The sequence below is a fragment of the Myotis nattereri genome, assembly GCF_964212035.1.
Source record: "Myotis nattereri genome assembly, chromosome: 9".
Taxonomy (NCBI): domain Eukaryota; kingdom Metazoa; phylum Chordata; class Mammalia; order Chiroptera; family Vespertilionidae; genus Myotis; species Myotis nattereri.
Genome location: NC_138084.1, coordinates 12,493,060 through 12,518,332, shown reverse-complemented (window position 1 = coordinate 12,518,332; position 25,273 = coordinate 12,493,060). Strand labels below are relative to the sequence as shown.

At 40.4% G+C, this 25,273-nt stretch overlaps 1 protein-coding gene across 5 annotated transcripts in view; it reads left to right on the top strand.

Annotated features, from left to right (window-relative positions):
* LRRC4C (leucine rich repeat containing 4C) overlaps positions 1 to 25,273 on the top strand; it is a 988,415-nt gene that overhangs the window by 790,085 nt on the left and 173,057 nt on the right. For all 5 annotated transcript variants that reach the window (XM_081099067.1, XM_081099069.1, XM_081099066.1 and 2 more), the window contains one exon: positions 14,949 to 15,044. The gene's annotated coding sequence lies outside the window, so the exon portion shown is untranslated. Of the gene's footprint in view, positions 1 to 14,948; positions 15,045 to 25,273 lie in introns of those variants that run through there.

The window sequence follows — 25,273 nt, the reverse complement described above, 5'->3', positions numbered from 1 at the left end:
GACTGCTGCCAAAGCTGTTGTTCTCACCAGCTGTGATCCCGGGTTCTGCCCGTGTGGCGCTCCCCCTGTGAGAGTGCACTGACTAAGAGGGCAGCTCCTTCATTGAGCGTCTGCCCCCTGGTGGTCAGTGCGCATCATAGCGACCAGTCGTTCTGACATTCTGTTGATTTGCATATTAGCCTTTTATTGTATAGGATTTGTTTACATAGTAATAGAAGTAATGCTAAATGCTACAAGACATAAGTCTTATAATTTTAGCAGCATAATACAGTAGAAGATAGATTCCCTATTTATACAAAGTTCAAATGTCAGTGGCAGCAGGGAGATTGGACAGGGGTCTGAGTGACATCATTGACCTGTGGCTTTAAGGCTCACTCTGGCACCTTGTTAGAGCCAGCAGGCAATACAGAGTCAATAGAGGGCATTTGGGAAATATATGAGCCATATCTGAAAAAGGAACACATCACTTCCTCTCACAATATTTCTGCTACAACTCGGTCCTGTGGACAACCATCACTGTAGGAAGATTTAGATATGTAATTCAGCTGTCTGACAAGAAGGAAGAGTAGCCATGGCCAGTGTGGCTCAGTTGGTTGGAGAATCATCCTATGCACTGAAGAATGGAGGGTTCAATTTCTGGTCAGGGCACATATCCAGGTTGTGGGTTCAATCCCTGTCAATCCCTGGTTGGAGCACGGGCAGAAGGCAACCAATCACATTGATGTCTCTCTCTCTCTCCCTCTCATTTTCTCTCTCTCTAAAATCAATAAAAAGCATATTTTAGAGTGAGGATTTCAAATAAATAAAGTTCACATTTAAAAAAAAGAAGAGTAGATCTCATCACAAAAAATAATTGTAAAGATGCTGTGATGGATGTTAACTAGACTTATTGTGGTGATTTTACAATGGGTACATATGTTGAATCATGCTGTACACTTGAAACTAATATAATGTTAGATGTCAATTATTTATAAAATAAATAAATATTGAGGAAGAAGGGAGAATAAAGAGGTTTGGTGCAAAACCACTTCTTAAGTTCTGTCACATCACTCAAATTAAAAGGTAAATTTCATAAGGCAGGGATTTTGGTTTTATCAACTTATATCCCTATCACCTAGAAAAGTGCCTGATACATAGTAAATGCTCTACTAGATATAAGTAATGCAAAAGCATCATATTTATATGAGGCTTATACGTGTCAGGCATGGGTCTCAACACCTTACATAAAACACTATAAAATGACCTTATATGGTAGGTGTTCTTACTGTCACATTTCACAGGTGAAGTTAGTGAGGCACAGAGATGATGGAAAATTCTCTTGGGATCATAGAGGTTGTAAAAGTCAGAGTTGAGATGTGAATTCAGTTTGTCTGGATCCAGAAATTATGTTTCTTCAAACAATGCCTCTCTATATGTATGAAATGAATAACTATACAAGTGGGAATTTTCAAGTTTAGCAAGTCAATTCTATTTGCAAATGGCCCCTTCATCAAAAGTAAGTTCTTCCTTATTTTCCACTATAAGGGGAGTGAAAAATAGTTACCTATCCTGGGTAAGCACCTGAGCTAGGCACATCCAATAGTTTTCCTAACTACAATTCTAGGATATCCTGCTTCCCCATCCTGGTCACATAATACATTTTTCCTCTTGTAACAAAATAAATAAAATTAAAATTTATTCAATTTTTATTCACGCCTAATCCTTTTTTTTTTATTTTTAAAGTTGATTTTAGAGAGAGGAAGGAAGGGAGAGGGAGAGAGAGAGAAACATCAATTGGTTGCCTCCATAAGCACCTTGAGCAGGGATTGAACCCTAAACCTAGGTATGTGCCCTGACTGGGAATGATGTACAGGATGATGCTCTAACCAACTGAGCCACACCAGCCAGGACTTAATACTCTGTTTTCTAATGGTTTGGCTATTTTATTGGGAATGATGTTTGGAAATCCTTTAATAAGAAAGTTCACCTTGTCTCTCTCATCCTAATAAAGACAGGACTTAAGTGTAAAGTTTACAGACTGCAGGAGAAATGTTAAGCCTAAATTCTAATTCTGAAATCTATTATTGTGATCTGCCTTTAAATGTCACCCTCAAAATCCTGCATTCTTCTTAATTTAATATAAATTCATGTAAAGTAAGCCTTCTAGTCCAGACATAGCTCACATCCTGACTCCTGAGTTCAGGGTAATGGTTTCGGAACCTAAGAAAGGTGGAGCACAGGAAATAAGAACAATCAATCATGAGGCACTATATCAAACCTTTTCATTTAGAAAGGCTCTGAATTTCTTGTTTGTAGATTTTTAAGTTTGTATAAATTATGGTATTTATGAATGAAACATCTACAGCTGTGTCATTATTTTAAAAATTATAAGTACCTAGGATTTTGTGGCTCAACTAGATACTGGTTACCTAACAGTTCTTAAAGAATATGGAAAACTAGAGGCCCGGTGCACAAAATTTGTGCACCAGACCTCTAGTTTCCCTCAGCCCAACCTGTGCCCTCTCGCAGTCCGGGAGCCCTTGGGAGTGGGCTTAAGCCAGCAGTTGGACATCATTAGCACTGCTGCAAAGGCGGGAGAGGCTCCCACCATACACGCTGTCCTCGTCAGCCATGTGCCTGGCTTTTTGCTGAGCAGCCCCCCCCCCCCGCCCCCACCCCCGCCTCCGTGGGAGCACACTGACCACCAGGGAGCAGCTCCTGCATTGAGCGTCTACCCCTGGTGGTCAGTGTGCATCATAGCAACTAGTCACTTGCATATTAGCCGTTTATCATATAGGATAACCAGGTGAATGATTTCCAGTGGCCAAATCACGGTTATCCAGTTTGCTGCTGTTTTTTGTTGTAACTATTGTTTACCCTCTCACAATTTTGCTTGGGATATGGAATGTGGAAGGGCTTTGAATCATTAAGGTATATATCACTAGTATTGAGACTTTTGAAAGTCTTGAATCTGAAAAGGGATATGATTTTTTCAAAATTGAGGAGAAGAGTAAAAGCAGGTTCTCTGGTATTTCCAAGGGATTGTCTCAGCCACGTTATAATTACCTTTTAGGAAAAGGGCTATAACACTGAAAGGTGAGCCCAGAATATCAGAATGTTGGACAGTGCTTTCAGATTAGGTTTTCCTGAGTAATAGTTGGTGATCTGTAGCAGAGAAGATAATGAAGTTAAAATAAATAAATAAATAAATAAATAAGTAAATAAATAAATAAATAAATAAATAAATAAATAAATAAAGAAGGGAATAAAAGAGAGAGGGGAGGAGGGGCATAGGGAGAGAGAAAAAAAATAATGTAAAAATGTGAGATAGATAACCTCATTTATGCTTACGCTTTATTATACCTCACTCTCTGCTGACTGGCTGGCTTGCTTATATATGTGTATATGTACATTTTTGATCCATAGATGCAAAGGGCCAACTGTATGCATTGCTCCATGCCATTTTATATAAGGAACTTGATCATCCACAGATTTTGGTATTCCCCATGGATACAAAGGGCCAACTAAACTTAACGTAAGGCCCACCTTTTTCAAAGGTCAACTATATATATTTGGTGACTTCAGTATTTTTCTGAATGCTTTGTTCATTATGGCACTGGATTCTTACAAGTAACCACAAAACAATTATGAGTGCGCACTCCCAATGAGATAGCCTGTAGATAGCATAATAAAATATAATTACCTTCCTCCTCTACTCACACGTGGTGGTGTGTTACTGTGATATAAGCTGCTCTTAAAATGTTTTATTATGTCCTCCCTGATTCTCCTGAACCCTAGCCTCCTGCCCTATGGATAACGGTACCCAGTGGCATGCTTTTCTTGACAGTGGCTTCTGAAACCATTATTAGAGGTTTCGCTGAAATGTTTCTACTGTGTCTTTGGTAATAAGCAAGTGTTCCCAATAGATACGAACTTAGTGTTTAGAAATCACATAACTGTCTTACCCAAAAACTTTTAAAAGCGTTATAGGTGCCCCTCAATATAGTATGGAGCGGGCTCCCCAGTGGCATTCTCTCCGTACAGACTCAAACAGAAGGAGCACAAACACCAGGAAGTTTTATTCCCTTAGTTTATTTTACAACTATATATATATATAAAAATATGGTATAAATGGATGCATAATGATAATCATAATAATTCTACTAAATAATCAGAATTTACCTGCTAAAAACAAATGAGTCTAAGAGTAAGGGTTCCCTTGACTATTGTTCTATTTTAGTCAAAGGAAGAGGTTACAAACAAATTGTTTTAAAGGTGGGATATTTAGGTATTCACTCTCTATATCTATTTTAATTTGATTTAATTAATTTATTTATTTTTTAATCCTCACCCAAGGATATTTTTCCATTGATTTGTAGGGAGAGTGGAAGAGAGAGGGAAAGACAGAGAGTAGCATTGATGTGAGAGAAACACATCAATTGGCTGCCTCCTGCACAAACCCCAACCCAGGCCCGGGCCAGGGAGGAGCCTGCAACCAAGGTATGTGCCCTTGACCTGAATTGAACCCCAGGACCCTTTGGTCTGCAGGCCGAGGCTCTATCCACTGAGCCAAATCAGCTAGGGCTTTATTTTAATTTTAATATCTAGAACTCCTCACACATTTGGGTTGTCTTTGACACTAGCATGGACCATTGTCTGCCTATTCATCCAGTCATCTCTAAATCTACTTCACTCAGTACATAGTCATAAATGATAGACATGATCCCTGCTTTTAAGTAACATACAGTTTCTTATAGAAAGAAAAATGTAAACAAACACTAATGATATGGCCTCATAATTGGCTTAGTGAAAAATATGTGGATGGAGATGTTGCCTCTTATGATCCTTTGTATTTCTGTAGTATAAGTTGCAATGTCTTCCCCGAGACTGGACTGGTCTCTTTCAGTGGCTGGAGGACTTGGAGCCAAGTGGAGGGTCTTGGATCTCTGAGGGCTCAGACAGGAGTTTCTCCTGCTGGCAGACTGGCTAACTGTGGCTGTGAGGAAGCTTAATTCAGGGATAGGATCTGTTCAGGATCTCTGGTGGCACAAATGGGAGGTTCTCTTGCCTGGTCCCTGTGCCAGCTGTCCAGCTCCTGGCACTACAGCTGGGCAGGGGCTGGTGCCTAGTATACAGCCCCTTCAGGATCTCTGGGGATTCAGCCAGGAGTAGCAGGGTCCCTATGCCAGTGACAATGATCGTGAACCATAGCTGGGACAGACTGAAGCTCAATTACAGGGCCTTTTTCCAAATGACCAAATTTGGTGGGCTTACCTCCAGGTGATCCCAGACTGTGGCCAAGAGGTGTTGAAACTGGTTTCTGGGTCATAGCAAAAATGGAAGTCTGTATGGGTATTATCTGATACATGAGTGGGTGTGTCTTCTTCCGGGTCTCTTGGCATATGGTGCTGGTGACAGACCCAAAGATGAAAGGAGCTATAGCAAGTCCTTAGGAGTCTGGAGCTATTCATGTTTCTGTGGCCAGGACAGTGATCATTTGCCTGGTTGTGAACCTGGTGGGCTATTAGTGGTCTAGGACTAAACTGGGGTTTCACCATCTCCCACCAGGAAGGCACCTTTGTCTGTGGATGGATGCCACATTTTATTTTTTAGAGGGGATGTGTGCAAGGGGCATCTCTTACTTGGCCATTTGGCTGATGTCCCTCCCAAATCTTAATTTTCACCTCCTGAACAGCTAGAGAACACATTTTTATTGTTTTAAGGCACCCCACTTGTGGGACTTTGCCACAACACTCCTAGGAAACTAACACACTGCTAAAGTGTAGTTCATTTCGAAAGGCCACTTATGTAAAGAAAGATTAACAGAAAAAAAACTGCTTCTCCTGTGTTCATCTATAGGTTATGGCACTTGGGCCAAACTCCACCACATAGGTAACTAAAACTCGTATGAATTCATGATTCAACTGCCTCTTTTTTATTAATCCCTAAGTGGCTTAACTGGTTGGATTCAGAGAATAACACTATGCCAAGTGAGAAACTACCAAGCGGCTATGCACCCTATATTTGAATACAGAATAAACCCGCCACTTTAAAGGAAGTCTGTTGCACCCTTAAATAATTTCCATGGCTTTGGCATTTTTTTGAGCTGAGATTGCACTTCCTATCACCATCACTTTGGGTTCGTGCTCTAGGCCTTGAGGAACTCCAGTTTCAATTGCACTTTTCCAGAACAAGCCAGGAACCCTGGCCCCTGTCCTCCACCATCTGCTTTCTACAGACTCCACACCCCGCATCCTTGGAGCCTGGCTCCTGTGACATGGTTCCAGCTCACAGCACTGGTGCAGCCGCTCCCCGCTGCTTGTCTACACTAACCATGTGCACTGGCATTTCAGCTCCATGCCTGCTCGCTGCTAGACAGTCACTACAACGCCCAGCTCTGTTCTCCCGTGACATCGCTGCACGGCTAGCTTGCCCAGGGAAAACAAAGTTTAATTAAATCTTAATGTTGCAGCAGGCTCTTACAGAACTGTTACTTTCCCATCCTTGTGCTTTTAGCAGAATAAGTAATGAGAGCGTATGGGGTAACGAATCAGCCCTAATTACCAAGAGGAGCATTTTGTCACTCACTCCATCTCCTATCCTTGAGCTTACTTTATGGCTCACCACAGAGATCTCATGTTTCCTCACAGACAGATAGAAATACTGGGGTAGTGTTTGTTCTTTATAAATTATGAAGGTATCATCATAAAAATCTTAAAATAGATTGATATATCTAAATAATAAGATGCAGTATTTTGTGCAGACTCTTTTAGGGGTTATTCCCCATCTGCTGCGTTTACCCAGTGAACTCTTTCACATTCTTGCATTGTCTAAATTAAAACTAGTCTTCTGAGCACTCCCAAAGCTAAATAACCCATACAGTATTCTTTGTTTGAACTGATATCATTTCTCTCAGGTTTTTAAATCATGACAGAAATAATCATCATGGTATTATTAATCTATGGGGGAAAAAAGAAACTAAAATGTGATATCACCCAGAAATCCCTGAAGTGGTTAATTTTTCCAACTTCCACTTATATTTTTAGAAAATGTCCTGTACCTCAATACCTCAATTGTTAAATGTTGACCAAATAAGAGTTAATAGTTGACTATTACTGCCTGCCTTAGAGAAGTACAAGAGGAAACATGACTCTGTGGATATATATATATATATATATATATATATATATATATATATATATAATCTCCAACTTGTCAAATGCTTTAGGTGTTTCTAATACATACACATACTGTGTATATCACAATATGTGGGCTTTTTATCCTGTATCATTGATCCGATTATAATGTAAATGTATTCTTTCTGGCAATTCACCCCTTGATTCCTTAACCATTTTCAGTACAAAGGATAGTAATAATATGCCCCGTTTATTTTGTGATAAAAACCAAAGAGCCTAGAAGACATCATGGACACCAAGCTTCTGCTTTCCATGTGGAATAGAACAGTTTAAAGAGGCTGCATAGTATTAACTCCACTTTGGATAAAAACTCTGAGGCACAGATCTTGAGAGGTCTCTTTTCAAAGCTACATAGGCCATGGAAAAGTAATATAGCAAATTTGGTGTAAATGACCTCTTTTTAGTGCTCCTATGCAAGTGAAATTCTTCTAAAATGTATGTGAAAAGATTTCAGGTTGAATAGTCTGTAAACTTAGCCAGTTATCTATATTACATGCCTGTTAACATGTAAATTTTATGAAATTATCTACAATAATAAAAGTGTAATATGCTAATTAGACCAGAGAGCCGAACGACCTTCCGGACGTCCTTCTGGATGTCCTTCCAGACAAAGTCGCGGCGATGGGGCTGAGGCAGAGGAGGTTAGGGGCGATTAGGCAGGCAGGCAAGTGGTTAGGGGTGATAAGGCAGGCAGGCAGACAGAGGTGGTTAGGGGCGATCAGACAGGCAAGCAGGCCAGCAGTTAGTAGCCAGTGATCCTGGATTGTGAGAGGGTGCAGGCCGGGCTAAGGGACTGCCCACCCCTCCATGCACGAACTTCGTGTACCAGGCCTCTAGTGTATATATAAATGTTGGTCCCATTATTTTTTTTTTTTTAAAAAAAGACCTTAAATACATTCACAATTAGACATTGGAAGTATAAAATGAAAATAAAATCTGACTTTTAAGCAATGTAAAGTTTCTTAGATAAAACATAAAGATAATTGACTTTATTATTTCTTGAATCATCTATTTTTGCAATAGTCCCAGAAACAATATAGGGTGCAGTGAAGTTCATTTTCTGAATTGTATTTGAGATTTTTTTTTTTTTTTTGGTGGTGTTTAATACTAACTATGTAGGAAATGTACAAGCAAAACAGAAGTTATATAACCCTCATCTCTAATACCTGGCCCAGTGTATGGCTAATTTACGATACATGCTTACTAAAAGAATTTCTGACTAACAAAATGACAGATGGACTGACTAACTGACTAAATCAATGACTCTGAAAACATATTCATAGACTGAACTAAGAGCCAAGCATTATAGTGAAGCTCCATAGCTATTAATGACTATTATCTTTTTAATGATGGCAGATAAGGATAGAAGTCCTTTTCATGATCATTCATTTTCTACAAGAGAACCGCAAGGCTCAACAAATTTGAAATGAATCTGAGCTACTGATACTTCCCTGATACTGACATTTTGATATTCCTATTCATGCACAGGAACGTGGCCTCCCTGTGTGAACAAGGCATGTCACAAGACTGCAAAGGGCATGTGCCCTCCACACAGTAGTTTCTGTTGAAAGCCCTTTGATGGGAAACAGCAGCCTTCTACATGGATCCACAGGGGAGGCCACACATGGCTAGAGGCACCACTTGACTCATATTCCGTCTATTTTCTACAATATGGGCAGAGTGATCATTCTTAAATCAAGCCCACTTAAATCCATCAGAATCCTAGGTAATTCTATAAGGCAAGAAAAAGAAATTAGAAGGTATACAGATTGGGAAAGAAGAAATAAACTTTTGTTTGTTGGCAAATGATATGATCATCTGTGAAGAAAATCTGAAAGAATCGGTAACAACAAAGAAACCTCCTGTTGGTACTAAGCAAGTATAGCAAGGTTGCAGGATATAAGGTTCATATACAAAATACAGTCTCTTTCTGGCCGGGGCACATGCCCCAGTTTCAGGCTCAATTCCCAGTGGTGATGTGCAGGAGGCAGCTAATCAATGATTACTTCTCATCATTGATGTTTCTCTCTCTCTCTCTCTCCCTTCCTCTCTGAAATCAAGAAAATAATTTAAAAAATAAATAAGTAAAATAAAATAAACACAGAAAAATACATCGGAACCTCTGTATCTGTATCAGTTTAAGGATAGTGTCCAAACCCCTTGGCATGGCATATGAGATCTCTTATAAACTTGCCCCTGCCTAATGGTGCATGTTAACTTGTTATACCCAGACTTGTTTGTATACATGTGTACACACACACACACCCCACACCCCACCCTTCACATGCTAATCATTCAGAACTTTTTGTTTATTGAAGTACAGGTGTGCCAGGTTTTTTTATGGGCTTTCTTCTCTGATGGTGAGAGCAGAAATCAAACATTATGATTAACTTTTTTGATTAACTAATGTCTACTTGTCATTCAAGCCTCCTGTCTTCAGAAAGCTGTTCTTGATTCTCCTCCATTGTTATTCAGATGCCTCTCATTGCACCTTCTTTTGTCAGGGAACATGTCACATATTTCTATAATCATTTATATATGTGACTGTATCCTTTAATGGGCTATGCAGTCCTTAATGTAGAATATGTGCGGTTGTAGCACAGTTCTGTGTCTATAGCAGGTGCCCTAGAATTATTTGTGGGATAAGATTAATGGGGGGAGTGAGGAGAGGGAATGGAGTAAGCACTCATGCTAGAGCATTCCCAGGCCAAACAACCATCTATGGCAACCTGTCCTTCAGGGAAAAGGTGTGCAGTTGCTGGAAGCATTTTACGTCTTAGGTGGATAGAGCCAACTTAATTCCCTGGTGATGTTAACACAGCAACTTTCACCAGACTGAAAATCCTCTGGCACTACAAACACATACATTCTGGAGGCTGTTTATGAGCCTGAGAAGGTGAGTCAATAGACTCTGTTCCAAGTTGGCACGAAGGAACATACTCCTAAACATCTAAAGCTCTGCAATTCACAGTGAGCTTCTCATTAACTTAAATGTTAATGTAAATTTAAAACATGTCGCATCGATCTGGAACTATTTTTGCATGCACATTGCATCACTGAGCTCTCTAACAACAGAATCCAAATGGACGTCCCTTCACATCAGCTTATGGTTAAGTAAAGAGTGAGACTTTCTCTTTCTTTTTGTCCCGTAAAAGTATTGGTTTGAATTAAAGGTCAAGCTGTGAGGTGCTAGGAGACTCCCTCCTGTTGAGAACAATGGAATTGGATCGAACGGAGCATAAAGATCAATTTCTGAATCTATTCTCTCAGAGTATTGCACATACCATTTTGCATATGTGTAAAGATTGGTGTCCCTCCATTTTCACTGATGGGAAAACTAAAGTCCTCATTACCCTGCTGGTGACCTCAGTCTATTTTGTTAGTTTCAGCCAGAATCTCCTTACACTGACATTTCTATTTCCTTATTTATTTATTTATATTATTTTTATTGAATTTATTGAGGTGACATTGGTTAATGAGAGTGTACATGTTTTAGGTGAACAATTCTGTAATGCATCATCTGCATGTTGTATTGTGTGTTCACCACCCCAAGTCAACTCTCTTTCCATCACCATTTATCTCCCCTTTACCCTCTTCTACCTCCTCTCACTCCGCTCCCCCTCCCCCTCCGGTAATCATCATGCTGTTGTCCATCTATGAGTTTTGTGGGGTTTTTTCTTAACCTTTTCACCTTTTTCACCCAGCCCTGCAAACTCTCCCCTCTGACAGTTGTCAGTCTTTCTCTCTCTCTCTCTCTCTCTCTCTCTCTCTCTCTCTCTCTCTCTCTCTCTTTCTCTCTCTATCTGGGTCTGTTTCTATTTTGTTAGTCAATTTTGTTCAATAGATTGAACATAGGAATGCAATCACATGCTACTTGTCTTTCTCTGACTGGCTTATTTCAGTTAGCCTAATACTCTCCAGTGCCCTCCATGCTGTCACAAAGGATACCTTTTTTTTTTCTTTTTGGGCTGAATAGTATTCCATTGTATAAGAACCACAGATTTCTTATCTACCCATCCACTGATGGACACTTGGGCTGCTTCTGAATCTTGGCTATTGTAATTAACATTGCAATGAACATAGGGTTGCAGTTAGTCTTTCCAATTAGTGTTTCTGGTTTCTTCAGATATATTCCCAGAAGTGGAATCGCTGGGTCCTACGGCAGTTCCATTTTTGATTTTTTGATGAAACTCCATACTGCTTTCCACAATGGCTGTACCAACCTGCATTCCCAGTGCAAGAGGGTTCTCTTTTCTCCACATTCCTTCCAACACTTATTGTTTGTTGATTTATTGATGACAACCATTCTGAAATAGATTTATATTTTCTTATTTAAAAAGAAAACAGTTTTCAAAGGATGTCGTATTGTGTTAGGCTCACATAAAAAAAAAAAAAATTCTGGTGCTGACTATAATAATGATGAGGATGATACCTGGAAAATCTTGTGTATGTTTACTCGCTCTGTGCCAGACCCTGATGCAAAGTCTTTTATAAAAAGCTCTCCATTCATTCCCAATGCAGCAGACAGGAGGGGTCACTCTCATTGCCCTGTTTTACAGACTCGGAAACTGTCCCATGGAAAGAACTTTTCTAAAGTTCTCCAAGCAAGAAGTGGTGTTGCTGACCCTGGGATGCAGGATGGGCTGACTCCAAGGTCTTTTGCATCACCACTGTGTTCTGTGGGTCTTTAACCACACAATGCAACCAACCTATGCAAGCCTAGAGTAGTGAATTTCTTTTTTAAGACATGCACATAAACATACAAGTGAGGATTCAACACTGCCCTTGAGAAGCTGGGTGGATGGATGAAATCCAGAAACCTGTTTCTAGTTCACGAATACGTTGCATCTTATCTCCTTCCCTTACACACTGTAAAATGTGACCAAATGGCTTAGTGAAGCCTCTTCCAGCCCCACATTCTATGAATCTGCATAATGATATGATTCACTTTGTTCCGATTGACAAACCCATTGCCTGGTTTTTCTCTTCACCACCACCCACCATGGCGCTTCTTCACACCCATGCCTCTGACCCTGCAGCAGCCCACCTCGCTCAGTGAGTTGAAACATGGTAAATACCAGGCAAAAAACCCCACAAAAAACAAACAAAAAAACTCAGGCTGGAAGATGGGAAAAAAGCAGAATTTTGTTCCCTTGAACATACAGGTAAAATACAAAAAAAACCCCACATAGTATTGAAGAGAAACCAGACAAGGCCTTCATATATCAAAGGATGAATGGTAACAATGCATTCAGAAGCTCTGATAAATATAGGCCTGAGAGGACTTACTGAAATGGAATATTTACTGGCCTCGGGATGGATATGCAGCATAGTAAGAAGGGGTGTAGGCTCTGCGATCACACCTGCTAGTGCTGCCATACATCATCTCCCTCTGCACAATTGATTCACGCCTCACTTTCTTCACCAATAAAAGGAGAATCATGGTTCAGAATTCTCATAGGGTTAGCATGGGGCTTAATAATAATATAAAGAGTTTATTCCAGTGTTATAAATATAGTACAGGCTTAAATTTGCTTCCATTATTCTGACAACAACAACAACAAATCTCATGTGTCTTAAAATTATCTCTGTGTGTGTAAGTAGTAATTTCAGCTATCACTCTATTCTCAGTTCTAGGAGTTGTTGTTCTTTTTGAAAAACAATTACACGTAGGCCGGCCGGTATGGCTCAGTGTTTATAAATCCATGTACCTAGAGGTTACCGGTTCAATTCGCAGTCAGGGTTGTGGCTCAACTTCCAGTAGGGGGCATGCAGGAGGCAACTGATGGATATTTCTCATCAATGTTTCTATCTCTCCCTCTCCCTTCCTCTCTCTCCAAAATCAGTAAAAGCATATTTTTAAAAAAGAAAAATAATTACAAACAAAACAACTAGATATGATTATTTCACCCAAAATGTCCCCCCCCCCTCCCTTTGAAAGTATCTGAGAGGTTTAAAACAGTGATGATATAATGCCAAATTCTATAGTCTCTTTTACAAATTGCCTACAATCTCTCAGTTTTTTTTCAGAATTCCAATGTTTTTCCTTCTACATTTGGAGAAGAAATATAGTAGCCTAACCACCAGACATTAGTCCACAAAAGATTATAAATCCTGTGAGTTAAAAATCAAAACCTACTCAGCTTCATGAGATACACAATTGATTTTTCTTTTCAAATCAGTAGGTGAAGCTGAAATTGATTGATTGCAGTCACTTTGGTGTAATTTACCAACAATCAACTAATTGCCTATCAGATATAGAAGTCAGTAATTGGATTCATATAATAAACTAGAGGCCTGGTGCATGAAATTCATGCACTCGGGGCGGGGGAGGGTCCCTCAGGCCGGCCTGTGCCCTCTCACAGTCCAGGAGCCCTCAGGCGATGTCTGACTGCCAGGAGTGGGGCAAAGCCTGCAGTAGGACATTCTTAGTGGTGCCAAGGAGGCGAGAGAGGCTCCCGCCACCGCCGCTGCACTCGCCAGCCATGAGCCCAGCTTCTGGCTGAGTGGTGTTCCCCCTATGGGAGCACACCGACCACAGGGGCAGTTCTTGCATTGAGTGTCTGCTCCCTGGTGGTCAGTGCACATCATAGCGACTGGTCATTCCCCCATTGGGCCAAAACTGGCTCTCCAACCTCTCCCAAGGGGTCCTGGATTGCGAGAGGGCACAGGCCAGGCCGAGAAACCCCACTGGTGCACTATTGGGGCCAGAGAGGGACGTGGGAGGTTGGCCAGCGAGGGAGGGACCATGGGAGGGCTCCAGGGTGTGTCCAGCCCATCTCGCTCAGTCCTGATTGGCTGGACTCCAGCGGCAAGCTAACTTACCGGTCGGAGTGTCCACCCCCTGGTGGTCATTGCATGTTATAGCAACTGGTCAACTGGTTGACTGTCTGCCTCCTGGTGGTCAGTGCATGTCAAAGCGAGTGGTTGAGAGGCCTTAGCATATCATTAGCATATACTCTTTGATTGGTTGAAAGGCCAACTGGACGACCGGACACTTAGCATATTAGGTTTTTATTATATAGGAGATCTATAAAATATTAGGCAGTATTTAAATATGTGAGTTTTGTTACCACAAATTCTTCCTGACCATTCTACTTACATCAAACCACATCCTTAGGAGGAAAATTATCACATGATATGAAAGAGGGAAGGGGCTCAGAAGCAATTTGTAGAAAACCCTAAATTTTATATGTGTAGTGATTAAGACTCAATGAGGATTGGACACTTGCCAAAAGTTGCCTGGTTAATTATGGTAGAGTTATAAATTGACTCTAGTTCTGATTCTCAGTCTGATACCTATATTGATTTATTTTCTTGTTGCTATATCCAACTGAGAAATCTGGAAATTACAGTGTATGCACTCTAGTATTTTTATGTCCATTTAGAGTTGAAACAAACTGATTGTTTTGTTTATTTTTATTGTTTTGAGCTCCTGATAAAGAGGTGAGGTAAGAGCAAAAAGTCTCTCCTATATGTGTGCGAAAAGTGACTTGTAGATAAAGTGTTTCCCCGATGAAATACACGTGACACATTTCAATAATACTGCACAATGAACATTGACCAAAAAACTAGCAAATCTTAAAATGGATTTACTATATGTGTATACATATATACTTATCTATATTAGAAAGATGAATATTGCAATATTGCATCATTTCAAATCACTCAGATCTACTGGTGGTGTGTGGCAGGCAGGAATGTCTAACCCCAGTTTGTTTTAATTTGTATAACATGATTTAACAATCTGATATTTGTGTTGTCCTACTCCAGGTGTAAAAGAAACATCCTCTTCAGAAATCCAGAAGACTTCTTTAACTTCTCCAGGTTTTCAGAAAGACCAGGACCTATCAGAGACCTTTTGATAAGGTAGGTTCTGAGTACCACTCATCTGTTTTCTTGGGGCTTCCCTTCCAGTTGCCCAAGTTCAAAACAAACAAACGAACAAACAAAAAAGGTTTATTAAGTCAAAACAACAGACACATGGAGAACCAGATACGACTTTTATTAATGATCCAGTTACTATCTGAGGACACTGTTTCAGGCTGTGGCAAACAATAGGCTTCTTGACGTTTCACCCCAGCCTTAGGTAGATCTACCTATCTGGTCTGGGCAGCTGCAGGCTTCCCTCACATGGCAGCCTGGCCTGTAAAATGTCCAGTGTGGAGCAGCAGGCTCGAATACATCTCTAAATAGCCTGCCCTCAAGATGAACGTGAAGAGAATGGGTTAAACTACTACTGACAAAACCTTGCTCTGCTCGCACGTTCACCAATCAGATACATAACTCTAATGACCAAGGGATGGCGAGAGTGAAAGGAGCAAAAAAGGCCAGGCCAGGTAATATAATGGAGTGTCCTTCACATGGAAAAAATAGCAATAGGGAATAAGCATTCTTTCCTAAAACCACAGAAGAATAGGAGTGGCCTGCCAACAGAAGGGGCTGCATCAGGATTCTCTTAACCTAGTAGCATGCCTAGAGGATTCCTCCTGGTGATGGAGGCGGCCACTGCGCTGGGACTTCTGCTGCTTTAGGACATAAGCTGGTTCTAGGCAGATGCCTCCTGGGTGATGGGGGCGGCCGCAGCCCTGGGACGTCTCCTGCTTTAGGATGTAAGTCAGATTCTAGACAGAATTTTTTATTTACCAACTGCCTGTTACAAGTTATGTGTTTTTAGAGTCACAATGAACATGTTGTCTTTATTGTCATAGAGCAGATATATGTTAGACCACTAGGGTTTGTGATTATAGCTGTTTTTAGAAACCATTAGATACAGTATTTCTTTTATTTTTATTGGATTTATTAGGATGGCATTGATTCATACAAGTATATAGGTTTCAGGTGTACAATTCTATACTACGTCATCTGTATATTGTGTTGTGTTCACCACCAAAGTCAAGTCTCCTTCATTCACCATTTATTCCCCCTTTACTCTTTCTACCACCTCCCATATGGTAATCGCCATACTGTGGTTTATGTCTATGAACTTTTGCATGAATAGACATGGAGAGCATTATGCTTAGTGAAATAAGCCAGTCAGAGAAAAACAAGTACCATATGATTTCACTCATATGTGGAATCTAATGAAGAAAATAAACTAACAAGCAAAATAGAAACAGACTCAGAGACAGAGAACAAACTGACAGCTGTCAGAGGGGAGGAAGGATGAGAGGCTGGGTGAAAAATGTGAAGGGATTTAGAAAAAAACACACACAAATCATGCACCTATGGATGAGAACAGTGGGGGGGGGGGGGTAAGGGGAGGGAGTGGGGAGGGAATCCGGTGGAGGGGAGCTAAGGGGGGAAAAAGAGGAACTGTAATAATCTGAACAATAAAGATTTATTTTTTAAAAAAAGAAAAACACACATATCATAGACAGAGTGATTTTTTAACTCTCAGGCATGCTACCATATTATTTTGTACAGGAAATAGTTATCTAGGTAGTAAGTGAGCTTAGCGAACTCCTCCGTGGGAATTTGTAATTGTAATTTAATAAATCATCTATGTCACTTGGATTTATTTGTTGGCAAAAATAAAACCAGGGGAAGAAAACATATTAAAAGTATAGAAAAAAGAACCCTAAGCTTGAAGAAAAGTAAAATAATAGACTTGGTATGGAACTATGAACCAAGCCAAGCATATGAAGCTGGCCTTGGGGGCGGCACCCACTTAATATCGTCAATTGAATGATGCCTCTAGAATAAATGAACTCAGCTCCTTTCATATCTGTGTCTCATCATCTGGGATTCAAGATCGTGCGAGAAAAAAAAAAGTGTTTTATTATTTTAGTCATTTGATGTGGTCAGATTTTGGTGATTTGCTCTCCGCTTGGTTATACTAAAGTAGCAAAGGGGAAAAAATATAATGAATTGGGAAATTTTGTCTTCTGTAATGGAAGGGAAATCATCTGGATTTACCACTCACCATGAATACATATCATGGGGAAGAATCAATCATCAACCATGAGACAGAGCTATCACCAGAAAGGAGGGCTCTCTATTTAATATTATTTAATACTCACTACCTTGTTATTTATATGATATATCGCCTATTAACACCGAGTGATCCACAAAAATGTGTGGATTACAGTGCCATTTAGAGAGTTTCTTATTAGCAAAGGTCTCTTGTCTCTATGTCAAGGTGCTGCTAAATAGATCAATTTAAAAAAATTGACACTCAAATCTTACACTTCTGCAAGTTATTATGTTAGCTAGAAAGTACAGTTGAATCTATAAAGGTCCTGATCTCATCTTGTGTTCACTTTGAAAGAAAGGGACTATTCCTTGTCACTCAACCTCTGCCTCTGCCTGGAATGTGGACGACTTCAGGCATTCAAAATTGGAGCCTGATTTCTCCCATCTATTCCATTCAAGTATGGAATAGAAACACTTTAGACTTGAAATATATGCCTAATTACTGGTATTGTCATCTTGGTAATGAGGGCCTAAAACTGTGCTTTAACTAATGAAGCCGTATAAGAGGAATGGAAAGGGAAATATAGTCACTAGGAGGTGATCCCAGGGAGGAGCATGTCGAGTGGACCAAAGACATTTCTGTGCCTAGACTAGAGATGATATAGAAGGGTTTGGGAGTCAGGGAGTATGACCATAAATGAACAAAATGGGGACCTTGCTTGGCATGCCTACTGTTGTCTGTGAGGTATGAATTAGAGATAAATGGGGCAAATAGGTGATCTGTTTTCAGCTTTAGAATTTTAAGCCATGACTTTCTTCTGCTAGGACGCCAGACTAGGTACCCAGCTACAATTAGATCCTGGGGAAATTAACTAGTCCCCAAGGAGAAATCAACTAGTCCCCAGATGAAAAATATTATACTGAAAGAGAGAAGAAAATAAAAAGTAAGAAAAGAGTAAGGAAATAAAAAGACTGGGACTTCCTTGGGGAACCAAACCTAATAATCTTTCATAAAACAAAGACTTTTCAAGCAGGATAATGTGGTCTTAGGTCAATCAACCAAAGATGTGCTCATTGTTGCTATTTAGTTAACATTAGTTGATTATATGATTGGATAACTAATTAAATTAATTATGAATATATGAGCCTATTTTCCCAAACATGCATGTTTGTTTTCTATATCAGAATGAGTTCATGATAATTTGTCTCTTTTCTCTTATACTCAAACTCTTACAACATCATTTTTAGAATATTAGGAAACCAAAATAAAAAATAAAGAAATACGGGTAATATGAGTAAGCTATGTCCACCCCTAATAGATCTTTCCTAAAGAATTTTTCTCAGAAGTTCCAAGCTATCTGAGTTCTGGGCATCAACAAATCACAGCAACATAAAATCAGATCATAGCGGAAAACATTCTAACTTTAATTGTGTTTGGCGTGTTGTAAAGTTTCTAATCATATTTAGAATCAGCTAGTAAAAGGAATGAAGAACAGGTTCTAGAGCAACGGTTCTCAACCTGGGGGTCGCGGCCTCTTTGGGGGTTGAAAGACCCTTTCACAGGGGTCACCTAAGACCATTGGAAAACACATATATAATTACATATTGTTTTTGTGATTAATCACTATGCTTTAATTATGTTCAATTTGTAACAATGAAATTGTGGGTCACCACAACATGAGGAACTGTATTAAAGGGTCACGGCATTAGGAAGGCTGAGAACCACTGTTCTAGAGGAATGTTTGCATATCCAGGGAAATTTTCCGAGAACCTTTAGCAAAAGTGTATTAACATCTTAGGAGAGATCAGACTCGCAACCCTCCTTTGATGAACTATCACAGCTCTTCCCCTTCTGTTGTGTGTAAGCCATGTGGGATTTTTGTCCCATTTAGAATTGTTATCCTAATATGAATTGGCTCTATCAGTACTTAACTTTATTTCTGACTTCTTGCTAAAGGGACTGAGAATTATTGCCTTGTAAGGGGTGATTAAATGAACAGAGAAACATAATGGAACATGTAAGGTTCCAAATTACCTTGTCGGTTGGGTCTAGTTCGTATATAAAAGGCAGACCTCTACATGGTTAAATAGTAGTGGCTATTCCTTTATGATTGACATTTTTATTTAGGAACAGATAGAATTCCACTTGTTTCTGGAAATATATCTATAAATTAGATCCCCCAGTGTGTAAAATGAGGTAGGTAATTTCCAGTGAAACAATATTATAGCCCCAATCTAAAAAGAACTAAAGGGACAGTTGCTATTATCACATCCATGGGAATTTTTGATAAAAAATATATATAGCTTTTTCCAGTTCGGGTTGTCTCTGAAATGTAGCTATATTGGTAGTGACTGAAATAGTTATTAGATCTGATTCATAGAGTTCTTGGTAATAGAAAAAAACATGCCACATTCCCATGACTCAGGCCCTGGTTAACAATCCTCTGTACCATAAATCTGATGTGGCTCTAGTCAGGGACATCTCCAGCCCTATGGGATGCTTCCTTCTTGCTCTTTAAATTAAAAATTGAATTAAAACACCCAGTAGTCGCAAGCGTATAAAGAAAGAGCATTTTTTAAAACTGCCTTTGAGTGAGTATAACATGGTGTAACCCTTTTGGAAAGCAATGTGCTATCAAAAAATCTTTTGAATGTGTCTTTCCCTTGACTTAACATTTCCTATTCTCAGATTTATCTTGAAGAAATCATTAAACAAAGGAATGGAGATATATGTATATGGCTAATCGTGGGAGCATTGTAAACAGTTACAACATATGGAAAAACTTAAATACCTGAAAATAAAGGACATGCTTTAACATGGCCTATTGGTATAATAAAACACTATGCAGTCATTCGTAATGATGCTGTTGCTCTGTTTGTACACACGTGGAAGTATATTTACAAGATGCTATTAATTTAAAGACCTGGTTGTAGAAAATTAGGTACATGTGATAGCAATAATTTATATATTACATACTAGAGGCCCAATGTACAAAATTCATGCAAAAGTAGGCCTTCCTTTTCCCAGCTGCCAGCACCGCTTCCCTCTGGCACCCAGGACCTGGGCTTTCCTTGCAGCCCCAGCTTCATCCATTTTTTTTAAATAATTTCTTGACATGGTAAAAGAATTTTACATTATGATCCAAGGGTGGTGGGGTGAGGAGAAGGGGCAGCAGAACAATCCAACAAACAAAAAGGGAAACAGAAATGCATGGTGGAAGGGATTTGAAGGGTGGGTAGGAGCATTGCCCAACTAAAATGCAATTGGTTTGTTACTGAGTACTATTCATGGGAAGACAGCATCCTGACTCCTCTATACAGTATATTGGGAGTAAAAATGATGCATCCAGGTGGAAATATGACTAGGGGTTGGAAGACAGACAGGGGAAGAATAAGTCAGAAATAGACACTGAGAGAGTCACTGGCTGGCTGGCTGCAAATACTGACTCTCCAATAGTGATAGAATAAAAAAGTGGGGGATATCTCTGGAAGATTTGAGATAGGGGGTAACTCTTCTATGGTTTTGACTTGCCCAGCAGATTTCCACATACACATGTGTACACACTTGTGTTTGCATGCACACGTAGACCACATAAGTGACTGCTTTCCCTGGAAGCACAATACTATAAATAAGAGAAATATTTTTCCCAAAGGAAAAGTCCAGGAGGAGCAGCAGCAGCTGGTCCTCACAGCTGAAGACACCCCCACCCCAAATGACAACTGGTCTGGAAAGAGGCAGTCAGGAGTCTTTCCTTGCAGCCCCAGCTTCATTCAGAAGATCATCTGGAAGGACGTCCAGAAGGATGTCTGGTCTAATTAGCATATTACATTTTTATTATTATAGATAGTATGCACTTGCTTGTGTAGAAAATATATGAGTCATGGAATTATGGCTTATTCTTTGTATATATTCTATTTAAAAAAGAAATAGATATGTAAGTCTATAAATTGAGAAAATAAAATAAATCACAAACTAACAGTTCTTCAAAGGACAATAGATGATGTGCTGCACCAGCACGGCCAAGGGTGAACGTGAGGAAGGGTGGTGAAGGATTGAAGAAAAGACAGACAAGAGAATACAAGGGGCTTGGTCGATCTCCTGTGCCTGGATGAGACCACAAAAGACCCAGCCTGCAAGCAGATGCTTTATTTTATAGTCTGATTAAAACAAGGGTAAATTAACATGTATACAAATGTTCTTGTTTTGGCAACACTTGCTGCACCTCCCACAACCCATTAGCTACTTAGGAAGGAATTAGGGAGGGGCTAAAAGGTCAGGCTTAATTATGCTGGGAGAGCTCTGCCCTCCAGGCTGGGACTTGTTTGTGGCCCTGCCACAGGTCAGCCCGAGGCTTGACCCTAGAGTCCCTCCCTACAAGATGACCCTCTGACTTCCTTAAAAGCCACACCCAGCCGAGACCGGTTTGGCTCAGTGGATAGAGCGTCGGCCTGCGGACTGAGGGGTCCCGGGTTCGGTTCCGGTCGGGGGCATGTACCTGGGTTGCGGGCATATCCCCGGTGGGGGATGTGCGGGGGGCGGCTGGTCGATGTTTCTCTCTCATCGATGTTTCTAACTCTCTGTCTCTCTCCCTTCCTCTCTGTAAAAAATCAATAAAATATATTTAAAAAAAAAAAAAAAAGCCACACCCAATACTACCTCTTTATTATCCATGCTGTTTTCACTCCAGAAGCAGGCCTTGAAGGAGGTGGATCTGTGGACTGATGATGTTTTTCTGGGAATGGGACTGAGCTATGACTCCTATTGTCCTAGTTTATAACAGTAATAATATCTTCTGCCTGCTATTAAAAGTCATAGAACTGAAGGGCCAGAACTTCTAAATAATATGGTAAAAAGTATGGGGGGGGGGAGGGGCTCAACACTAATACGAATTAAACCAGTTGATCATTATTTTCATCCTCACTTGAGGGTAGTTTTCCATTGATTTTTAAAGAGAGTAGGAGAGAGATAAAGACAGAGAGAAACATCAATGTGAGAGAAACACATGGATTGGTTGCCTCCTGCACAAACCCCGACCAGGGGAAGAGCCTGCAACCAAGGTGCCCTTGATCAGAATCGAACCCAGGATTCTTGGGACCATAGGCCAACACTCTATTCACTGAGCCAAACCAGAGAGGGCCATTTTTAAATAGGACTAAACAAGAGGAATGGGAGATATAATTTTCAATCCCAGGGCAAGGGATTGAAAAGAAACATTGAAGATAGTTGTAAAGGAAAGACAATAATATATGTGCTTCTCAGCAACAAAGTAAAGGCGGAATTACTTCTGGTGTGGTAGGTGCTTGAGGCTCACAGTGACGACAGTGACAGTCTCACAAGTCTGCTATCCTATAACATGCAAAAGAAAGGGCGTAGGGAAGGCGCCAGGATATTACTTGGGAGACCTTGAGCCATTGTACAGCTATTATCAGGACTTAAGAAGTAACTAAATCCTGAAGTCAATGCCCATCAGGCTAAGACCCCTACCCTTTCACCCAGACTTTTTCTAAGGTCTGTTAGAGACTTTATTTTTCATGTATTTATTTTTCCGTTACATTTGACAATCAATATTATATTAGTTGCAGGTGTACAGCACAGTGGTTAGACATTTATATAACTTATGAATTGGTCCCCCATAAGATCTGCCCCCACCTAAGACCATATATAGTTATTATAGTATTATTGACTATATTCCCCATGCTGTACTTCACATCCCTGTGGCTAATCTTTAACTATAAATGTGTACTTCTTATTCCCTTCACCTTTGTCCTCCAGCCCCCAACCCCTCTCCCATCTGACAAACATCAGTTTGTTCTCTGCTGTATCTGTGAGTTTGTTTCTGCTTTTTTCTGTTCTTTTTTTTTTTTTTTTGGTTCCAGGTTATTGACTTCACCCCTTGTCCTAGAATATTGGGACTCTCCCATACTGCACCCATGGAACAGTTCATGTCCCCGTGGTAAAGAATGGGTCCTTGATACTCAAAGGTAGGACGGGAGCAACCCTGTAGCTCTAGGTTCCCCGGAAATTGCTTTTCACTTAGCATTCTTAGATGCATCCATGTTCGTGCCATGAAAGCTTAGGAATGTCTCTTTTTTAAGAGGTTTGGAATCAGTCTGTTTGTGGAGGAGTCTACTTATTTCAGTCTATTTGTTATTACTATTATCATAAAAATAATGGCAGGTAACAGTAACGGAGGAAGAACTTCCTATGCATATAATTGGAGCTAAGCCTTTTCTCAGTGAATTATCTCAGTAAATCCTCACAGCATCCTTTCTACCTCACGTGAAAGATAAAGGCACTGAAAGGGAAGAAGCTAAGTAATCTGTTTGAGGTCATTCTAATAGAAAGGAGGTGAGCATGGCATTAAAATCTACACAGTGTGATTGAAATATTCTTAAGCATTGGTAGTGCTTCTGACTCTGTGTGAAACAGAATACATTATAATGTTTATTTATAATGATTTGTTTAAAGTAACAATGATCATTTTAAAAGACTGACATCAAATATAGTCAAACAAGATGCTCACAGGACTCAGAATTTCAACTTTTCAGATTTTTTGGAATAACAAAAAAAGGAAGTGAATGAGGAATCCCACTGTTCATCTTTAGATTTCTCCTTTTGCCCTAACCAAGGGACGCATCTATCTATACTAATAAAAGGGTAATATGCTAATTAGACTGGGAGACCTTCTGGACAAAGCCATGGTGGTGGGGCTGAGGCAGAGGAGATTAGGGGTGATCAAGCCAGGAGGGGAGGGCAGTTGCGAGTGATCAGGCTGGCAAGGGGCCAGTTGGGGGCGAGCAGGCCAGCAGTGGGATGCAGTTGGGGGTGAACAGGCCAGCAGGGCCGGGGCATTGGGAGTGAGCAGGCTGGCAGGAGGTGCAGTTGGGGATGAGCAGGCCAGCGGGGGTGGGGAGCAATTGGGGGTGAGCAGGCCGGCAGGTAGAGTGGTTAGGGGCCATCAGGCAGGCAGGCAGGTGAGCGGTTAGGAGCCAGCGGCCCCAGATTGTGAAAGGGATGTCTGACTGCTGGTTTAGGCTCGATCCCACAGGTATCAGGCCTAAACCAGCAGTTGGACATCCCCTGAGGGGTCCCAGATTGGAGAGGGTGCAGGCCAGGCTGAGGGACACGCCCCTGTGCACGAATTCCATGCACTGGGCCACTAGTGGTAAATAACAAGATATGAATGAACTCCACAGTTTTAAAAGGGAAAGACACCCATAAGAATATAGCACATGGTCATAGTATTTTATCTAAATGGGGAAAGGCATGCTCTAAGTATGTTTCACATGCTTTCCAAATGTGTGCCAAATACTAGTATGTTGTATTTGGCACACATTTGGAAAGTGGGTGAAATGAAAATTACCTGCTAAGTCTCAGCTATGTCACAGTGATTTTAGCTGAGAATGCTTAAGAATAAAATAGACAGACTATTGGCAGTTCTATTTGTACATGATCTTGTTTTCTCTCTATGCAAGATATTCCTTCAAGAATGTCACTGTCATCATTGAGTACTCGCTCATTCATTCAATAAATGTTTATGAACATGTACACCTGCCTCAGAGCTAGGCATTGGGGTTACGCAGGTGAACAAATGTCTTCTTCACTGGAGGAAAGCAGGGACACACCCTAAGAGCTTAATATCTTAATAGTATATGGTAGCAATGAGAGGAACAGATGCACATTAACTTGAAGATCTATACACTTGCCCACGTATACGCATATGCTGTCTTGCCACACTGCAGGAGGGAAATATCAATCACACTGAAGATATTAACAGAATGTCTGGGTGGCTTCCGCCTCAATGGCAGAAGATTTCATGGATAAGTAGTTTTGAAAAGTTTGGTTAAAAAAAATGACAGAATAAAATATGGTGGCACAGAATATGGAGACGTTTCCTATCTTGACACAAAGGATCTGAGGCGATCTCAGTTTCCTTAAGGATTATAATTTGAATTAGGAAACAGGTCAGTTGAACCCTTTATTGGAGGATTCCATATCAGAATTGATGTGAATGATTTTCAGCATATTTCTGAGTCTAAATGAAGCAAAACAATATGCCCTCTCCAGATATTTTCTTTGGAGTCTGCAGTCTTTTATATGATACTAGAGTCTCAGTGCATGAAATTCTGCACTCAGGGGTGTCCCTGAGCCCTGCCTGTGCCCTCTCCCAGCCTTGGAGCCC